We start from the raw sequence: 7593 nt of genomic DNA on the forward strand, positions 1-7593 counted from the left end.
TGCTGGGAGCATGCTTCCTGGACGCTGGGTGGTTGCTGTGAGTGGGGAGAGGAGGACCTTTGCCTGAGGTAGCCTGTTCTGTTTTAAAGGCTTGAGAATGTGGGTGCTTTCTACTTTATCTACCTGTGCCAATTTCATAACTACTCTGATGGCTTTGACTTTCTGGTTTTGGGACTCAGTCTTTTGGTATTTTAATGAATTTTCTAGCTTATTCCCCCATATAGCAAGCCTGATATATTTTGTGATGGATAATTACATCAACATATCTGTAATTTCCATAGGCATTGTGAATATTGCATTGCTGATACCTTTGTGAACCCTAGAACTCATGAACTCCTGCAACAGGAAGGGGAGGAGCTAATAACCATATATAAGGAGAGGCCAGGCTAGAGACAGCAGAACTGAGAAGAGGACTCTTGTGGTGGCAGTCAAGAGGGAGAAAACTTGTGGTATCCTGGCATTCTGTTTGTCTGCTCTGTCTGTGTTGATGTTTGTTTGTGATACTTTGTACAGAAGCCCTGGGACCTTACTGGAAGCCCTGAAAGAGGATTTTCTGGTTGTATGTCTACCAAAGTCCTGGAAGAGGGTTTTGGAGGTCCTGGGACTTTACTGATGATTTGTGCTGACCTGTTGGACCTTGTTTGTGGGTCTGTGTTGATTTCTATGTTTATGATTTGTGTTGAGTTCTCAGACCTTGTTGGTGGGTCTGAGTTGATTTCACAGGCAGATAGTGAATTGATGATGGTGCCAGCCATGTGCATGAATATTATTGTGGCTCTGTCAAGCTTTGTCTTCCCAGAAACAGGAACTGTGAAGGACTTGAAGTGGACTGGACACTATGAACTTCAATATGAATGAAAACTGGATGAAGAACTAAACAAGGAGCTGGACAAGGAACTGGAAGCTGTCTGCCTTTGAACCCAGGTGACAGTTGGAGCTGGGACCATGGAAGAGGAACCATGGAAGCTGAGAGCCAGCCTCGAGTCAAGCTGAGAGAAGACTTTACTTGGATACTGTGTACAGACAGAGAAGATTATGATTTGCTGTGACCTAGGGGTGGAGAACTTTGACTTTTGTACTTTGTGATTGAATTAAGGATTTTGTAATTACTAAATGATTGTACTTTGTTGAAAACTATTGTGACCACTTTGGTGAAAACTATGTGGCCATTTTATTGATAAAGTCATTGTGAATGCTGTATTTTGTTTTTCTGTGATAAGTTGTAATATTGTGAATGCTGATTTTCTGTGAATGTTTTACTCTGATTTGTTATTGAATAAATAGAGAGTTCACTATACTATGTAATCAGAACCTTGAAAGCTGTTCACAGCAGCAGTCCTCTGGAAAGTTGCTCGTGCATGACTTTGCAGTTATGTGTTCTAGAAAGGAGGATCCTGACATGAGATGAACAACTTCAAAAGGAAGGACGGTAATCTATGCCTGAGAAAAGAGGCAATTTTGCAAACTCAATTCAATCATTAATCAAACAACATATATTAAGCTTTTGTTATAGGTCTAGCAGTATCCTCATACTTGGGATGCAAAGACGAAAGCACAAGTGGTCCCTGCACACTGTAATGTAATGCCAAGCAAAGGCAACTTCCCAGGTTCAAAATACCAGCATAGGTGCTCTCTATTTTATTCAGTGACAAACCAAGAACAGAGAAGATCAAAACATGACATCATTCAAAATACAGCATTTACTAAATGTGATTAAATAATCTACAAGGACTACCCCACCCCAGGACCTTCCAATCATTCAATCAATTACAAAGTCTCAGTTCTAAATACTTCTCCACCCCTAGGCTATACCTTCATTTAGTCCACCACAAAGCCCCTCTTCTCAAATGGAGATTAGTTTCCAAACATAAGGTCAAAAGTTCCCCACCCCTGGATCACAATTGAATCTACCTCAGAGTTACATCAAGTTTAAACACAGCACTTAATACCCAAATGGAGGTCTTTTCTTCATCTTGACATGAGGCAAGTTCTCAGCAATCTTAGTTCCTGGGGAGACAAGGCTTAGCAAGGCCATAAGATACATTGCCAATCCCTTCATGAATTTATCCTCTGTCTGTAGAACAGTCCTAGAACCCCTGAACACATTAGCAAAGCCCTCTCCCAGGATTTCTGTAAACATACAACAAGAAAATCCTTCTTCAGGGCTTCTGAACCAACAGAAAGGCTCCCAGACCCCTGCAACAACAGCACTGTCCTTCACCAGTGGACAGTATTCACTCTGTCTGCAGGACAGTCTCCAGACCCCTGCAACAACAGCACTGTCCCTCACCAGTGGACAGTATTCACTCTCTGTCTGCAGGACAGGCTCAGGGCTTCTTAACCAAATGCCAGGTTCCAGGACTTCTTCAACAGGACAGTCTTTCACCAGTGGACAAATCTGGCAAAATAACATCAAAACAGACAAAGTACCAGCAAAACAGCCATGTCTCCTCAGTCCTTGGCAGCTCAGGGGGCAGATCTCAAAAGTCCAGGGCAATTCAAAGCGGCCACCAGCAATTCTCTTAGTCTCTCTCTCTCTCCACGAGGTGCTGCTTCCAAAAAGATCTTCCGCCTCTCTCTTATCTCTCCAAATCTACGTCACCAGCTCCTCCCAGTTCAGGACTTTCTTTTCACATCAACAAGTCCATCCCACAGGTGGGATGAACAAGCTCTGGGTTTTAACACAATCAATTTGAAAACCAAGCCAATACAGGGGAATCTTTAATTGCCATTACTATCACACACACTGGAGAGAAAACACACACATGCATAGCTTTATACAAAGAAGGATCCAGGCCATCTTGAATGGGAAGTTGATAGCAGGGTTTGTAAAGAGGATTTAAAGAAAATGGTCTATTCCTCTTGCTCACATGGGCAGAAAAAAAGATCAATTTTGGCTGGAAATAAAAAGAAATTGCTCTCAGGGTAGCAGTTATTTCTAAACTGAAAGAGAAACTGGTACAAGAAGGCACTTCTAAGAGAAATATAGACCTTCCTGAGGAAGCTTTTGCATGAAGCTGAGACATTTTGTGGTCTTAATTAACCTGAACCATCCTGAATTAATCTAAAGATAGCAATTAGATATTCTGTCACCTTCAGAAGTATGAATTACATCACTTTTATTCTTGGGATGTTTGACTGCCATAAATAGTAGAGCCTATTTAAAGCTTCAGATAAAGGATATGTAGGTGAGGTGTTGTTGGTGAATACAAGGTTGCTTTAAAAAAGTTTTTAAAGAAAAATGTTTTTACTGCGAACTTGACAAACAACAAAGGCATCCTGAAAGGAAAGATAAAAGGTGACATATGGCAGGCAGATCAAGCCACCAATACCATCTCAATTACCAACAACCCTCTGACCTGATAGAGACAGCCCAGGACCATACTCAATGGAGATAGTCTAGGCCTCCAAATTCAAGAGACTTGAAAATAGCAGTGCCATTCACAGAACACGTGTTGCTTTTCATTCCCAACCCACAGCCATTACTTAGGTCAGCAATCACTGTGGAGGAGGGACCAGCCTTCCTTGCTGCTACCATTACTGACTATTAACCAAACACCATGGATGGCACCAGGTAAGCCCAAGAACCCTGGTAGTGGAAGCACTTCCAGAGCACTTGCCCTAATTCCAGGTCATCTCCCATAGCTGTCACCCCAGGAAGCACTGTCTATGGAGATGCAGCCTGGCTATTGCTTCTTTGGCACAGTACCCAGAACTACTAAAGAACTGGGGGAAAAAATCTCACCACCACATCAGGAACTGATATGATTTTATCAATGGAAATGGTGTTAAAGAAGAGGCTACTGAACCCTAAGAACCCCAGTATTTTTCCATCTGATTTGCTGCTGAAACCTTCTATGTGTTATCTTCTCCATTAAAATGTAAGCTTCTTGAGAGCAGGGAACATCTGACTTTTCTATTTGCATCCCCAAACATAACACAGTATTTGGAATATAACAAAGAATATAACAAACACTTAATAAATGTAAATACTTTTTCATTGTTCATCAACAGAAATGAACAAGTCCATATTCAAAGAATGAAAAGGAGTGTTAGAAATGGGACAATGAATATCTATTATCTACTGCTTTAAAATGTGTGTGTATGTATCTCTCTCTATCCACATACATATATATGTGTATGTGTTTGTATATTATATAAATATCCATCTATCCACACACACGCACACACGTGCGCACACACACACACACACACACACACACACACACTGTAGTACCAGCACTGACACAAAGTAGTTTCTTGAAGTTGGAAGGTCAAGGTTTTGTCCATATTTTACAAACTAGACAAATCTCAAGCTCCCTTGCTAACAATCACTGCCTCTCTCCCTTAACTGGTCTAACAATTGTAGGATCCATAGGAAAAGAGAAGTTACATGAGAAAGGCATATCAACTTCCTACTGATTTCTAAGCTACTATTTGACCATTTCTTTGTCTCAATTGGAACTCCACATGAAAGTAAATTGACTTTTTCCCCTTGGCTTTTCATTGTTAGAATACTGTGTTCATTTATGAGGAAACTTGAAGGTGCCAAGAGAACAACAAAAATAATTGAAATGCTGATAATTAGTCTCAAAAAGACTGAGAGTTTTTTTTAGTACATTGATATGAATTTAGAAGAACTAATTCATTAATTTAGATTCTTCTAGCTTAGGATTTGTGACAGTTTGATGAGGATTGAAATGAAAAGCTCTCTGAATAAAGGGTTGGTTAAGTATAATCATGTAATGGTTGTGCTGCTGCTTGGTGACAAGCATAACCAAAGGCAGAGCATACTTGTGTGGGTGATGACAAGTGTTCAAAAGAGAACACCACAAAAACGGGGAGAGCAGTGGTGAACCAGTGTCTCCTTCTAGGCTTTTGCCTTAGGAGGGACTCTGCTAGCTGGCAGTTCTCATTCCCTTTGGGGGATATCCAATACTTTGTTCAAGTTCTAACGGGACAGGTGTAGATGTAGCAAGACTCTGGTTTTTTTTATCCCAGACTGAGGCTGACTACAACATCTCTTCAGGGTTGTGCTGGAGACAGCTTGAACAGGATTGGGAGAACCAATAGTTAGATTTTCAATACGAACATTTATGTTTTGGAAATCAGCAAACACTCTAAATCAGGGCTTGATTTATTGTTTTGTTGATTGTCTAGACTTAAGAAAATGATGGAAAAAATATAAATATTAGACTTAATACTCTGGAGAGCAGCTAAAAATTTACCAGTACACACTGGTTCTAGGGTGTCTCTGAGGTATGGGGGGGTGTGTTTCTCTAATGCTATTGGTTTTAGCCCCTGTTCCTAAATGTTCCCCTCACCGTTAACTTCCAGTGAGTAGTACCCCAGTTCCATGGAATGAATTAGTATCAATTAACTTTTACAAAGGATTACAAAGGGATATTTATTTATTTTTGTCTTTATTAATTTGTTTACTTTTAGTTTACAAGATTCATTACCACAATTCCTTGAGTTTCAAATTTTCTCTCCCTTCCCCCTCCCCCCCATGGTGGCATACAATCAAGTATAGTATCTGCAAATACTTTCACATTAGACATTAGTCAGATTATAAAGAAGGATTGTATCAGATGGAATGAAGAATGGGAAAGAGGAAACAAAACCAAACAAGAAAAAGAACAGGTAGTTTGCTTCAATCTGGATTCAAACTCAGTTCTTTCTCTGGATGTAGACATCTCTCTTCATCATGAGTCTTTTGGGGTTGACTTATGATGCTGGATTGCTGAGAAGAGTCCAGTTTATCAAAGTCGGTTGTCACACATACGTTGTGTCTGTAATTGTGAACAAATTCCTCATGGCTCTCCTCTTTTCACTCAGCATCAGTTCGTATAAGCCTCTCCAGATAAGTATGAAGTCCGTCTGCTCCTCGTTTCTTATAGCACAATAGTATTCCATAACATGCATATACCACAACTTGTTCAGCCATTCCCCAATTGATGGGCACCCCCTTAATTTACAATTCTTTGCCACCACAAAAAGAGCTGCTATAAAATATTTACAAAGGTATATTTAAAACAAAATCCCCAGCAAGATCAGAAATACTAACTTGGAGAGGGAAAGGGAAAGAACACGTTGGGTCACACTCTTGCCTTTATCACCTTGGTCTGAGTGATTACTCCTATATGAATTAACCTTTGCCCAATTACTTCTCTGTCTGGGAGCAACTGAGAACTGAACTTTCAGGGTCCAGCTTTCTTTGCAACTTGGGCTGGAGCGAGGACTGAATGAGAGTCATCATCTAGGAAGTGTGTGATTGGATGATTTGCTATTAATATACTTTTTCCATTGTTATAATTAAATTGTTTCTATAATAGGAACCTTGGTGAAGGTGATTTGATAAAGCACAATCCAGCAACATCAAAAAAAGGAAGCTGCTGAGTAGTTAGGGACAGAGGATTGGGTGACACTTAGGAGATGTGATAGAAGGGCACAGATGTGTTCGTTATAGTTGTTAGAATCAGGTATATAGTCAGAAGGCAGAGCTAATAATGAGTGACTAGCAACCAGTTGTTCTGATGATACAGACTACAAAGAAAATGTATTGGGTCTGGCCCATGTGCAGGCCCCACCAGCCTGCTTGTTTGGGGTTTCTCCACATGGAGGAGGCAAGGAAGTTACTTTCAGGAGAATTGTGTAAGGAAATGCCTTGAAGTTATTGGAGCATGTATGGATATTCAGTAATTGCTTCTGGTTTGTTAACAATGTGGGGAAAAGGAGACTCTTCGATTGGGCTTGGTGGCACAAAAAGGCCTGTTATCTTCAGTTATTCACCTCAAGGTGATTCTTCCGAAAGTAGTTTCCTAGCACCTGGCCTATGGAGAGACACCTTCCCAGACTGAGTTACAAACAGACAACTTGGTTTAGTGCTGGGTCAGATACTCAGCCAGTTCACAAATAAAATCGCAAGGGGAGTGCTTAACTTATTTAATAGAACAGCCTCTCTAAACATTCGAATAGCACTGTTTCTACCTAGAAGACTAATATGTTGATTACACATGAATTATGTTGTACTTGAAAGTAGAGTGGAAAGGAGCTCTACATGGCATTTGTGTGCCTGTCACTGGGTTAATTCCCGGAGGTGCAAAGGAAGGCACAAGGAATTTACCTTCTGGTTAGGGATACAGTAAGAATGATGCTGATGACAATAATTAGCATTTCTGTAGCACCTTAAAGTTTGCCTGGCCCTTTGGTGCTGCTTCTTTTGATCTTCACACTTAACCCTAAGAGGTAGGTTCTATTTTTATCTCTATTTTACTGAGGAGGAAAGTAAAGTAGAGAGAGGTAACTTGGTCAGGGTCAGACAACTAATCAGTATTTGAGGCAGAATTTGAAATCAGGTCTTGCTGACTCAAAGATCTGCACTCTATCCACTGTGCCAAATGCAAAAACCATGTACATTCTCTCTCTCTCTCTCTCTCTCTCTCTCTCTCTCTCTCTCTCACTCACTCTTTTCCACCCACCCCCTCTCTCTCTTCCCCTTCTCTTTCTGTCTGTCTCTTCTCTCTTCTCATGGTAGAAGAGAGAAAGAGAGAGAGAGAGAGAGAGAGAGAGAGAGAGAGAGAGAGAGAGAGA

The sequence above is a fragment of the Petaurus breviceps genome, unplaced genomic scaffold, assembly GCF_028583685.1.
Source record: "Petaurus breviceps papuanus isolate PSGF00001 unplaced genomic scaffold, PetGlider_PUasm1.0 78, whole genome shotgun sequence".
Lineage (NCBI taxonomy): Eukaryota > Metazoa > Chordata > Mammalia > Diprotodontia > Petauridae > Petaurus > Petaurus breviceps.